We start from the raw sequence: 13,010 nt of genomic DNA, 5'->3' as shown, positions 1-13,010 counted from the left end.
ACACGGTTCACTACAGTTTCAAATTGGGTCCCAATCTTCTCTTCTGAATTTTCAGTTTGTGATCTATTACTTTAAACTGAGGCAGCAATGGAAGAGGATCCCCTAGACAATTGATGGTACCCTTCTTTAGATATCAATTCAACAGTTTTCTCCTTATCAGGCCAAACTATACTTCAGATTCTGCCTGGATTTTCCCAACTGCAATAGCTGGGGGATTGAAAGATGGCTCCATGTCTTGAATAGTGGAAAAATTAGAACAGCACAAATAGTCCCATACTCTGCCCTCCATCTGTCAGAGATACAGGGTTGAACTATACCTCACAATAAACATGCTTTAACAGAATATCATTTTCCCATTATTCATTAAAATTTCCACAGAGCCCCATACATCAGGAAAGAATTTCCCCTTTCCTCTTTCACCAAGCATATGTCCCCCCCACACACAAACACCCGAGATATCTTCCATGACTATTGTTTTCTTAGGCAATAGTAGAGGTTCCCAGCAGTGCCTCCAAATGTAACTGGGGTACACCTCTACCTGGATTATGGGCCTGATTCAGCAAGGATAGCTATTCTGCTAATACGCACGCAGCGCAGTTGCTAATATTAGCAGTGATATGCAAAAAATTGCATTCGCATTGTGATCGCAGTCTAACATAAGGACGCCCACTTCCCCTTACACACATCCGTATACTTTGGCAACATAGCAGATTAATCGGTAACATCGAGTAACATCGGACCCATATGCACAGGTAAGGCATGTCAGACCTCACTCAGGAACTGCTAACTTCAACGCACGATATGAGGACTCAAGCTGCGTATGGTATCGCAGTGGCTAATTTATACACGTACCTGCAATGCCATTCAAATGCACTGGCACACCTGTGTTCGCCCAACCACCCCCGTCACCACCAACAAATGGCACTTCCTGTCAATCACTCTGTGATGGGTCTGCGGTCTCTGCGATCGCAATCCCAATCACAGTGGCGTGTTCGCACACATGTACTGCGATGCATACGCATGCACAGAACGCAACAATTGGTTGATTGCATGCGTATTAGCAACTGTGATCCTTGCTGAATCATGTCCTCTTCTTTAAAGTCCACCCAAGTATGTACTTACTTAACCACCGGAACATTAACCATATGCATTAACCATCGATGGTGGCATATAAGGATGCACCAATTGGTATTAAAGTGTGCACAGGTACAGAAAATGGGGAACCTCTGTCCTTGGACACTCAGATGCAGAGATGTACACAAGGGAAGGGGTTTGTATGACATCTGCATAAATTCATAGACGGACGACCATCAATACACACAAGCTGCATTCACTTTTGCATGTGACTCAGAATCATCCACATAAACCACATATAAGGAGAGCACACACTGCTAATAGCAATAACTATGGGGAGGGGCCCTAGATTGCACACCCTAAGCACAATGTGAGGTGCTACTTGCTGGGACTTGTAGTGCTGCAAGCAGAAGAAGAGACAGATGCAAGTGCACACCCTAACTATGCTGAACCTAATAATAGTACTGCTAAACTGCATCCAAGAGGTTCTTTGCATAATAATGGACATAATTATGGGCCTGCCCACCACATCCAGGTGACCTCCATCAGGCAGGTCCCTAACACTCCTATGGAACAAATGCAGGGCACGGGACCCCCCAGGCCAACCCAGCAGAACCACCCCATGGCATCACACTAGTGTGAGATTTAAAGTGAAGGTTAAAGAATAATAAAGAAAGCCTATGTGTTAAGTCCTACATAAGTAGGAGGTTATAATAAAAAGTGTATAAAGTGCTACATATATAAAAAAACAAAGACTATACTAGTCTTTATATAAGTATTGACAGGTCCTAGTCAACACTAGGAAATGATCTCTATTTGATAAATGTTATCCTTAATTGTGTGTCTTACGTTTTTCTTCTATAATTGTTTCTTACATTTAATGGAAATCTTTTTTATGTTAGGATGTATTAAAATCTAAGTTTTAAAATAATAATAATAACACTAGAATCAGAATACCCCCAAACAAGAGTCTTCATCCTCTCTCTTCTTGTCTATGATATTTTTTGACTCTTGGGGAGCACCGCTGAACCAGAATGTATGTTACTTTAGTCTTGTAGAGGTAATGGTATTCTCAATACCAGACATTGATGATATTTTCAGCCACATATCTTGTATCACACTAATACCCCTTTCAGACATATCGAGAATCTCGGGAATTTGGCCTGCCTCAGCCAAATTCCCGGGTAGCCGCGTATGTCTGAAAGGTACCTACCCGGGAATACGTTCCCGGGTACCCGATCCTTCAATCGACCAGGGTACCCTGCTTATGTCTGAATGGTGCTACCCGGGAATTTACTACTCCCGGGCTGCACCAAGCAGCTTTTACATTGAGTTGGCAGTGCAGAACGTCCTATAGGACACTCAGCGCTGCCGCTCACCACCCCCTGCGCCGGTGGCAGTGTCGCTGTAGATCGAGGCAGCGACATAGGACCCCAGCCAGATGCTGGGAACACCCGCCTGCGCTGGAGACCACCGACTGGTCTCAGCCATAGCTGGCCCACTCCCGCTGGACCACCAGGGCAATAAAAGAAATAAAACAAATAATTTAATAAAAAAATAAAAAATTTAAAAAATGCTGCATTTTGATTGGCCGGCTGCCGGCAGCACTTTGATGACATCGATGACACATCATCAGCGGCAGCCGGAGAGTGGATAGGCTAGGAGGAGCCGACAGCAGAGGAGAGGCAGGTAAGCAGAAAAACCCGGCTCATGTATGAAAGGGGTCTACCTGGGAATTTCCCGGATAGACACTGTAGTGTGAAAGGGGGGTCTCGTCCAAATACCCGGTAATTTGCACATGAGAAATTCCTAAGTCTGAGCAGGAAATTTCCCGGGTTATATGTCTGAAAGGGGTATAATTAACGGAATTGGTATGAAATACCGCCGGCCGCATGGTTCGATTCCCGGCAGCGGCAGCCCGACATCAGCCGAGATCCCGGCAGCGGAAGCCTGACAGCGCTGGAAATTCCGATTGTGGATAGGTAAGTATTGTCTAACCTAACCTAACCCCCCTAACCCTAACCCTCCTTAGGGGTGCCTAACCCTAACCTCCCCACCAAGTGCCTAACCCTAATCCCCCCTCTAAGTGCCTAACCCTAACCACCCCCTTCCCCGCTGTCTAAACATAAGTCCCCCGGGGGGTGCCTAACCCTAAGTCCCCCCCGGGGTGCCTAACCCTCCCGGGGGGGGTGCCTAACCCTAAGTCCCCCCCGGGAGCCCTAAACCTAACCCTCCCCCCCGGGCTGTCCGCTCGCGGCGCCCGGCATCTCTACGATAGGGATGCCGGGCGCCGGTCTCCCGGCGTCGGGGAAATGCCGGGCGTCTACATCTAGACGCCCGGCATTTCACCCTTGCCGGGATATGACAGTCGGGAAGTCGGCTGCCGGTATTTAGGCAGTCGGCTTCCCGATTGCATACCTAATTAACTGTGTGAATTTACCTGTGCACTGACCATCTCCTATACCTTGCTGTATTTTGTTCCTTTTTTCCCTGTAGTAAAACTGCAGCTTAATTAATCCCATGATTGGTATTCTTATCATCTAAAAATTCAGTATGACGATTGATGCGTGTCGGTGTGAAAAAGTGACTTTGGCCATGATTTTCTTGCAGTTTTGCCTTTAACAAAACTGACTGTCCCTAGTTCTTTAACAAACATTCATTGATACAAAATGTGAAATATACTTTGCAGAACATCTCTGATTTAAAATGTACATTAGAATTATTACTTGTTGTATTGACTTAATCCTTTTACTATAGTATTTTCATATTGCATATTAAATTGAAGCTTCTTAATGGAAAAGCAGCAAAGAAATTATTCCACAATTACTAAATTAATGGAACCTGTGTTAGTAATTAAGTGGTTTTATAATGCTAATACTGATGAGAAGGCATATCTTTATTCTTGGATCTTATCTTGCTGACTCTGGAAATGAAAATAATTTTTTGCAGTAAAGACAGGAAGCATTATTTTATTACTGCTACTATGACTGCTGATTGTATTGGACCTAGCTCAATATTTGCACTTATTTTCAGCTGAAATTATTCTAGTATTAATCTAGCAGACTATTTTCAGAAATCTGTATTTGCACACAATCTTACCTGTTGTAGATTAAATAGAAATGTATTATTTCCAAGCAAGCATATTCTATTCATTTTTTCAAAGGCGAACTCTCAGCACTGAGGGGTTATTTCATCAAGCAACGATTGATTAAAACTGATGGGAAAATCACACAGTCATACAGCTACTTGCAAGCATGGCTCGTCGTAAATTGCCATCCAAATTTTTTGCAAGTTCTAAAGACATACCGCCAGTGGCGGCTCCTATTCTTCTTCTCCATAGACTTCGGTGGGGCAGACGAATGCAAGATGCTGGCCCCCACCACCGACTACACCACCACCGCAATGCCGACACCACCGGCACCCCCGCACTGCCGACACTGCTTGCACTCTTGCACTGAGGACATTGCCGCAACCATCTCACTGTCAACACCACCGGCACCCCTGCACGGTCAACACCACCGGCACCCCAGCACTGCCAACACCACCGGCACCTCCACACTGAGGACAACGTCGACACCCTCTGTCACAGTAAGTGCACCATTGGTGTATCTAACCCTCACTGTATCCGACCTGCACTGTAACCAGCGCTGTATCCAACCCACACTGTATCCTGCACTGTATGTGACCTGCACTGTATCAGACCCACTCTGTATCCTGACCCACACTGTATTAGACCCGCACTGTATCTGACCCACACTGTATCATGCACTGTATCTGACCCACACTGTACCCCGCGCTGTATGCAACCCGCACTGTATCTGACCCACACTGTACCCCACACTGTACCCCGCACTGTATGCAACCCGCACTGTATCTGACCCACACTGTACACCGCACTGTGTGCGACCTGCACTGTATGCGACCCGCACTGTATCCCGCACTGTATGCGACCCGCACTGTGTCTGACCCCCACTGTACCCCGCACTGTATGCGACCCGAACTGTGGGCCTAATTCAGAGATGGACACTAATGCAATTTTCACGCACATCAAGCGATTGTTTGACATTGTGCATGCACCGCACTGTGCGTGTGCTGAGATTGCATTGCGATTATGCACGCATAGAGGAATCCATCGCTAAGTGAGTGACAGACTACCAGCGTTTGGGGGTGGTAATGGGGAGGGGTCACAAAAGCGCAGGCGTGCCTGTCCATTTAAACGCCATTACATGGGTATGCATAAATTAGCCACTGCTACTGCATACGCAGCTCTGTGTGTCAGAAGAGCACCCAAGGCTGCGGCAGGTCTGACATTCCGCAAGGGTAAGATGGCCACCAAAGTGCTTCGATGTTAACGATGTTTACGTAGGTATGCGTCGTCACACGCAGGTGAGAAGGCAGCAGTGGGCGTCTTAACGCTCAGGTGATCTTTGCTGACATTAGCATATTTTCGCAGCTATGTTGCGTATGAAAATGCAGGTGCGATCGCATTAGCGCCCGTCTCTGAAGCAGGCCCTGTATCCCACCAGCACTGTAACCTGCACTATTTATGACTCGCAGGTACAGAACGCTGTTTTTATGGTTGGGGAGATTTTGGGGAACTGCTCAACATAAAGGCTGATTGATCGGGGCTGACCATGGGCACAGAGTGCCAGTCATCAGTGGCCCAGGGTTCCCAGGAGGGAGGTATAGATTGGGCACTGAGAATAGGCATGTTCTCTGTGCATGTGCCCTTGTGTAGGGGGCATCCACGTCTGCTGTTGCTACTTTACACATGGTTTCGTTTTTTTTTTTCTTTGCTGTTTGTTAACTACAACTATTTTAGAGCAATAATATTCCACGCACGATTCTTAGTACATTTCTGTGTTGGATTGTTCTCTTTTGAAAGTACTTGTGAGTTGGTTTGATTGGTTATTGCTAATACATTACTAATTTGCAAAACATTTTTAAACAGAAATAACTGCCGTGTGTTAATGCCGTTGCTCTGTTGCTTAGTTTAGCCAGCCAGACTTTGGCCTACTGTATATTGGTGAACAATATTGTGAGCTGTGAGTTGGTCAAAATTGAGTGGAAATGACTGGAAATTAATGTTATTGAGGTTAATAATACTCTAGAAACAAAAAAAGGCCCAAATTATGTGATTTTAGCTTTTTTTGCCAATTTTTGGAAAAAAACAAAACCAAAACCAGTCACAACATTTTTGGCAAAACCAAAACCAAAGCCGGATGACGAATTAGAACCAAAGCCAAAACCAGCAAAAATGGTCCGGCACGCATATCTGATTTTAAGCCACTAAAGATGGGTACAGACCTTTGCGAACACTCGGCTGTCCCTAGCTTGACCCCCTGTGATCCCCATACACACTGTGCTAGAAATAGTTCAGTGTGTACGGGCTTCTATGGGATCGGGAGGTCAGACCAATAAATATTAAACAGCACATAAGATGCGACCCCCGATCCCAACTGTTGTAGAAGCGTTATAAGTCGTTTATCGGCTAGCACTCCTGCAATGGTCCGGCACACACACCTGCAGTATACAATTGTTGGCCCAATCACCCAATATCATGTAATGGGGCTGAGGATTGTTTAGGTGTGCACCCAGCTGAAGGAACTCACTACCAGGGGCGTATCTATAATGGGTGCAAGGTGTGCGGTGCACATGCGCCCCTGGCCCACACCACACAACCTGCACCCATACTTTCTAATACTTACCTCTCCAAAGTCCCATGTCAGCTGGAGAGGCGCTACACAGAATGTTTGGAAAATGTCTGCCGGCGCCATTTTCCTGGTGTTTCGCACATGCATAGTAGGGAAATTGCTGGGAAAATGGCTGCCGCACCATTTCCCCAGTGTCCTGCACATGCGCAGTAGACTCCAGGCACAGACTAGTGACCGGAGTCTACTGAACATGTCAGTGCGCCGCGGCCGTCAGAGAGAGAGGAGGAGCAGCTAAAATTAAACATACCGGAATGGACAGAGCTGGGCTACAGTATGTTATGTTCTCCTGTGAATAGTGGAACAACTACGTCCTTCCCTGAATATACCTTTGTACAGCCCTGGTTTACTGTAGCTGGCATCACAGAGATTATTATGCTATAGCAGATCATTACCATGTTTTACAAAGCGATCCAACAGAACAGTAAAAGCTATCAAGTTGAGAGGCTCCAGCCTTATTAAAAGTAAAATATACAGTAGAAAACACCACCTACACTCCACACAGCTACGGGTTTCAACTGTTCAATAACTGCTGCAGTTTATGTTTTCTAAATGTATACTGGGTACTTACTAGGAATAATCTAATTATTATTGTAATTAAAAATGTTAATGATTTGCATTTCCAAGCATAGGATACCGATAAGGCACTTACTGGCAGATACGTTATCAGACTTCTCAGGCATCAAAGGAAGGCAAATATATTTTCACTCAGAGATGTCTGATTAGAAAGATATTTATCTTCATAGATTAAAATAAATTGCCTGCAGCCTTGGCTTGATTTTCTGGTTGTGTAAGGTGATAGCGTTTCTTAAGGATGTGAGTGTGATTGATGTCATACTGTGAGATCAGGAAATAGCGACATACCTGATGTCTATAGTGAGATAAACAAGCAATGTGTGGTGTGTGGTACATGCAGCATCGGAATAATTACATGCAGTGTGGGTTGCTGCACGAACGTGAGATAAATGTGTCAATAAATGTTACTGTAGAGCTGATTGAGAGGCTGTCAGATTACAGGGAGCAATTTCCCAGAAAGTAATGTCTGATTTTATGGTTATACTGTTTGGGTGGATCACCTATTGTACGACAAACAATGATCACCTAACATGCTCACCCAGCTCTTATCTGTGTCCAATCTATCCAGTTATACTCTTATATTTGTTAATTGGAACATTTTCTAGAATAAGACGCAGAACAGTTAAGGGGCCTATCCACTACGCGCCCTGAAAGACTGAACGTCTAGCATTCAGACTTTCAGGTCGCCGAGGTGCGGTGCCCGCACTAAACAGCGTTCACTGAGCGTCATTCAGTGCAGGAGCCTGACCTCCTATCTCTGAACATGCCGAACCTGTTGAGCATCGTCAAGTTGACGGTCATGTTCAGTAGATTCAGGATCAGGCCCGTAAAGAGCTGAGCTGGGCTCCGTTAGTTTTCCGGGGCGTGGCCAAATTGCGGAAGGCGTGGCCTTGTCCCCTTTAGAAGAAAAGATAGAAAAAAGGACTGTTTGCAGTGCCATGAACAGGGAGGAGCTGTAAGCCCCTCAGCCAGGGTCAAAAATCCAGGTGGGGCGCAATCAGTGTGATTGCTAAACCCACCCATCGCCCTGGCCCCTCTGCAGCCCAGCACACAGTAGCATGTGCTGGGATGGGTGAGATGTTGCTGACAATTAAGAGGGAGGGGGTGTGCGGAGCCGACCCGATGCCCCTCCAACAATCATGGGCCTTTGTAATTAGTAACTGCTCCCCCCTTCTCGGCACCCCTGTTCAGGATGTCATATTTGGGACCCATGTGCAAGCCCATAAACGGGTTATGGCCGATCATCAAGGAGGAGTTTGACGTTTTGGGGCATGACTGCATGTTACGCAGTGGCGGCTTCAGGCACGGGCAAGCCGGTCCGTCGCCCGGAGCGCTATGGTATCCGGCAGGTGCAGGTAAAGCTCACCCTCCCGCCCGGCGTTATTTTGATAATATACGCTCAGGGGGAGGGAGCGGAGGAGGGAAGGGGCGACAACACAGGACAGCGCTGGGCGCAGCAAAGCCTAGCGCCGGCCCTGATGTACACCCCTGCTTTCACATCATACTGGGGGGCGAGTCCAGCTCTCCGGCAGCTCCTGGACTGCCCCCAGCCTCCTTCAGGCATTAAGTTTGACAATATTGTATTTTAATAAATCTGAACATGTGGCACTGATGCTCCAAGTGGGACATTGGGGAGACAGTTATCGGTAAAAGCAATGACTTGCTTCTTAAAGGCTCACTCAACCTATAATGCAATTTGCACTAAATGAAAGGGCTACTGGCAGCATTCACAAATAAATATATTATCTTTTCTTCCTGGTCAGCAGATCTAGAAGCAGTTTGATTTCTCTCCTGCAGCAGAGAAGAATTTGCATCTTCTAGTCGCTGAGTCTTCACTAAGTTATAGTCAACATCGAGAGTCCATTGCAATTCACAATAATGACAGCTAGTACATTGGGGAATACTGGTATACTATAAATTGCACAGAGGCACATCAGTTTTTTGCTGGCGTTGCGCTATTTGTCCAAATGCAAGATACCTAATGAACCAAGGCAGTAAATACGGATATTTATAAATGACAGCAAAAATGTCATCTGATTTTTAAGCTTTACGGGACGGCAAATTCCCTCCTGCTGATATTTCCTGAAATGTACGTCAGGATGTGAGAATGTGATAATGAGACATCACAGCAGTACTAGAGACGGATCCCATGCCGGGATTTCACAGTTGGGAAGTTGGCGGTTGGCACTTCCTGACTACATACCCTAGAGACTCCACTGCACATGGATTGTTGAAGATTAAAATCTGTCATCTTTGTCTAGGACACCAAAACGCAAGTCAGTTTCGTGGACGGATCTGACATTTTTCAGTACTGTGCATGCTCCGGATATGAGCGAGTGCAGACTAGTACGCAATTCATAACAGTGTGATGCTGCCCTGCGAGCCAACAGTACATGCTCTAATGAGAATATAAACTAATTGCTCAAGCTTTCACTTTAATAGATACGCACAGATTTGTGGTGGGGATGAGCGATGCCGACAGCAATTATTGTTCTGCTTTGTATTTACATATGGCATTACTGCCATGCAGCTGGTACTATGTATAATAAAGGTAAAGCCGAACACTGGCATATATCTTAATTTTTCGAATGCAACTCATAACTGACAGGGCACAGATGGGTGGTAACTGGGCGTTCACACATAAGTTTATTGAGGGTGCGTCGACGGAACTGCGAACTATGCTGAGTTGTAAGTATGTTGAGATACGCCTTTTTTCAGGCATTCTGATAATGACGCTGGCTATGAAGCCAAGCGTACGGATGGGGGTGGCATAGATGTGTACAACTCAGCAAACATCCACATTTTGGTATCCAGTCACATGGTCGACATTTGCCATGTCAAAATTCATTACGTTGACAACACAATGTCGACACTAGAATGTTGACACATCCCAACATGTTGGCAGACACCGGGTCGACATCCTTGGAATGTCGACGTGTTCACAATGTTGATACCGGAAATTATCGCCATGAAATGAAATGTCGACAATGTCTCAGAATGCAGATGGTTGTGGTAAAGCACCGCCTGGAGGGTTAGGGTTAGTCTGCGGGTGGAAGTTAGGGTTAGGCTGCGGGGGGGGGGGGGAAGGGGGAAGAGGTTAGGGTTAGGCACTAGAGGGAGGGTTAGGGATTGGGAATAGGGCAGGTATACTTAACAGAAAGCCGGCGCATGCGATCACTCCACCCAAACTGATGTTCGGAGACCCTGGAGATGTTGCAGCCACCTGGACCAGGCAAGTAACCATTAGGTAACCAGGGACATTATCGTAATATGCTATCATGTTGACATCAGGGGCGCTGAGAGCTGGGGGTGGGTATTAGTTATCTAGGCCAAGGCTTGTTGAAGGTGCTGGCAGGGGCCCGGGTCTTCTGCAGCAGCCCATCCCTTCTTGCTCTTACCTGTCAGTAGCCTCTCTCCCCAGCCCAGCACATACTGTTGTGCTCTGTGCTGCAGAGAGACCAGGAAGGCTGCTGTCCTGGATTTACCCCTGGCTGAGGGGCTCACAGCGCTCCCCTGTTTAGCATGCAGCGCCACAAAAATACATTTTTTTTCTTTTTTTTTAAAGGGGATCGTGGCCACGCTTTCCACGGTTAGGCTATGCCCCCCTCGATAAGTACCAGAGCCTGGACGACATGTCATCCACTGTCGACATGTTGCACGTTGACATTCCAACCATGTCGACATTCTCATGTCAACCTAATGCTGGTCGACATGAGAATAGTCAACCTAACATACCACACATCCTTAAGTTTTTGTCCATGTGGGAGTAATTACACCCAACAATCATTACATTAGAACCAAAACCAAATGAACACCAATATGCGGTACAATGCAGCACATTTTTTACATCATTAAACGTAACCAGTTCTCTTTTGTTACTATGAATATTTGTTGCTGGCTCTATCTGTACTATCCCTGCATTACGCCCGTTTGCAATCTAAATTCATGTCCCCAAGATTCACAAAAAAAAAAAAAATCTTTTTGCTGCAGAATGAATTAAGCCAAATATAAAAATTACTTATCTTGAATCTGTACATCTGAGGAAATGCTTTATTAGAGAAATTGTAATTCACTGCCAACAAAATCGGCATGATAGATCGCCTGGCTCATTTGCCAACTTTATTCTGAAAATATGTAATTGGCAGAAAGAGGTTGATGGGTTCTAAAGGAATTACAATATTTTGCTGACTCACAGAAATGTTTCAAAAATTATTATAAAAAAAAAAAAAAAAAGAATCAGTGCAGCCAACGTCCCTTTACTGTAAACCGCAGCCAGCCAGGGAGACTGTAGTAAGTGTGATAATAAAATTGATCAAATTCCTTAATACCAATTGATTTCCTGATGGATCTCCAGTTCAGATTTACTGTTACTACAAAAAGTTTTAAACTCACTAAAACTTCAGGATTGCATTGTCCAAGATGGATAAAATGTAAGGAAATATTTCCAGGCTGAACAGGATGTCATTTCATATTCTTCTATTTCTGAACAGGTCAAGTGGCTGTTACATGTGTTACGAGACTTCCGATGACACCTTTCAGCTCCGATGGCGAGAGGGTTTATAATGTAATCAGGACTGAGAGCTTCTGTAAAATGGAAGATCATAAAAGTTTTTATTTTAAGCAGAATCATATAGAAATGTAATCTGGCTCTGCTTGTAATAGCAAAAGAAAGAATTACAAATATAAAACAAAATAAAAATGTTTGATTTGCTTTCAGACTATTAGACTATTTATTGGACACTTGAATCTTCATGTACAGATGTAGCCATCAACATCGTTTTCGTAATGCATGCGCACGAGCACACGCATTGCGGCATAGCGCAGCTCTCGCCGGGCTGCGACTAGGTGCAGACGGCGTTCACCCCGTTGAAGTCTATGGCGTGCGTGTGCCATAGACACGGGCACACTAGTTGCGCCATTCATGCCGCGATGCACTCACATCGTGGGATAGTTGAGTGCGGCTACATCTGTATATGTTTACAGTTAAAATAAGAAAGGAGAAAATAGAACGCCATTTCACTTGGGGGCCTATTTATCAATGTTGTGATTAATGTCAATAAACCGAAAATTCTTATCCATGGCAATTTAGGAATGGTTTATGAGGCTGTTTATCATTGCCCCCTAGGCGGGACAGCTGCCCCGATAAGTAACTGTCCCAGCGAAGCCACAAACCTATGCTACCGCTGGCACCGCTAATAGTAGCAGGAAGTAGTAGGTTCCTTCACGCATGTGCACTGTGAGGGCCAGAAGATCCTCCTCCCATAGGTACGAGTGGATTAATGCCATCTGAAGATGTTGTAAGTACCCACAGTCAAGCTCCAAAAACTGTTAAGTGTCCGGGACTTGATAAATAGCAAAATCGCAACGCCCCCATATCACCTTCATTAGAGGCTTAATAAATAGCCTAAACAGGAATCGGTGTAATGCCGCTGAATAGCCGCCAGATCACATACCGACAGTGGAAGACCGATGGTTCAAAAATACCGACGGGGTGGGCTGGTAAGTACCCTAACCCTCCCCTCTCCCTACCCTAACCCTCCCTTAGTGGTGCCTAACCCTGGCCTGCCCCCTTACCCTAACCTCCCCCCGTTGGTTCCTAAACCCACTTCCTTCACCCTATACCTATCCCTCCCGGGGGGGGGGGCGTAG

General features: G+C 45.7%; 1 long non-coding RNA gene across 1 annotated transcript in view; it reads left to right on the top strand.

Moving 5' to 3' along the window:
• LOC148513569 (uncharacterized) overlaps positions 1 to 11,936 on the top strand; it is a 31,846-nt gene extending 19,910 nt beyond the window's left edge. Inside the window, exon 3 of the long non-coding RNA XR_015880164.1 lies at positions 11,852 to 11,936. This is a non-coding gene — a long non-coding RNA (uncharacterized LOC148513569). The remainder of the gene's footprint in view (positions 1 to 11,851) is intronic.
• The last annotated feature ends 1,074 nt before the right edge of the window (positions 11,937 to 13,010 follow it).

Source organism: Taudactylus pleione, unplaced genomic scaffold (assembly GCF_031769625.1).
Source record: "Taudactylus pleione unplaced genomic scaffold, aTauple2 ptg000276l, whole genome shotgun sequence".
Classification (NCBI taxonomy): domain Eukaryota; kingdom Metazoa; phylum Chordata; class Amphibia; order Anura; family Myobatrachidae; genus Taudactylus; species Taudactylus pleione.
This window is presented reverse-complemented; position numbering and strand designations above follow the sequence as displayed.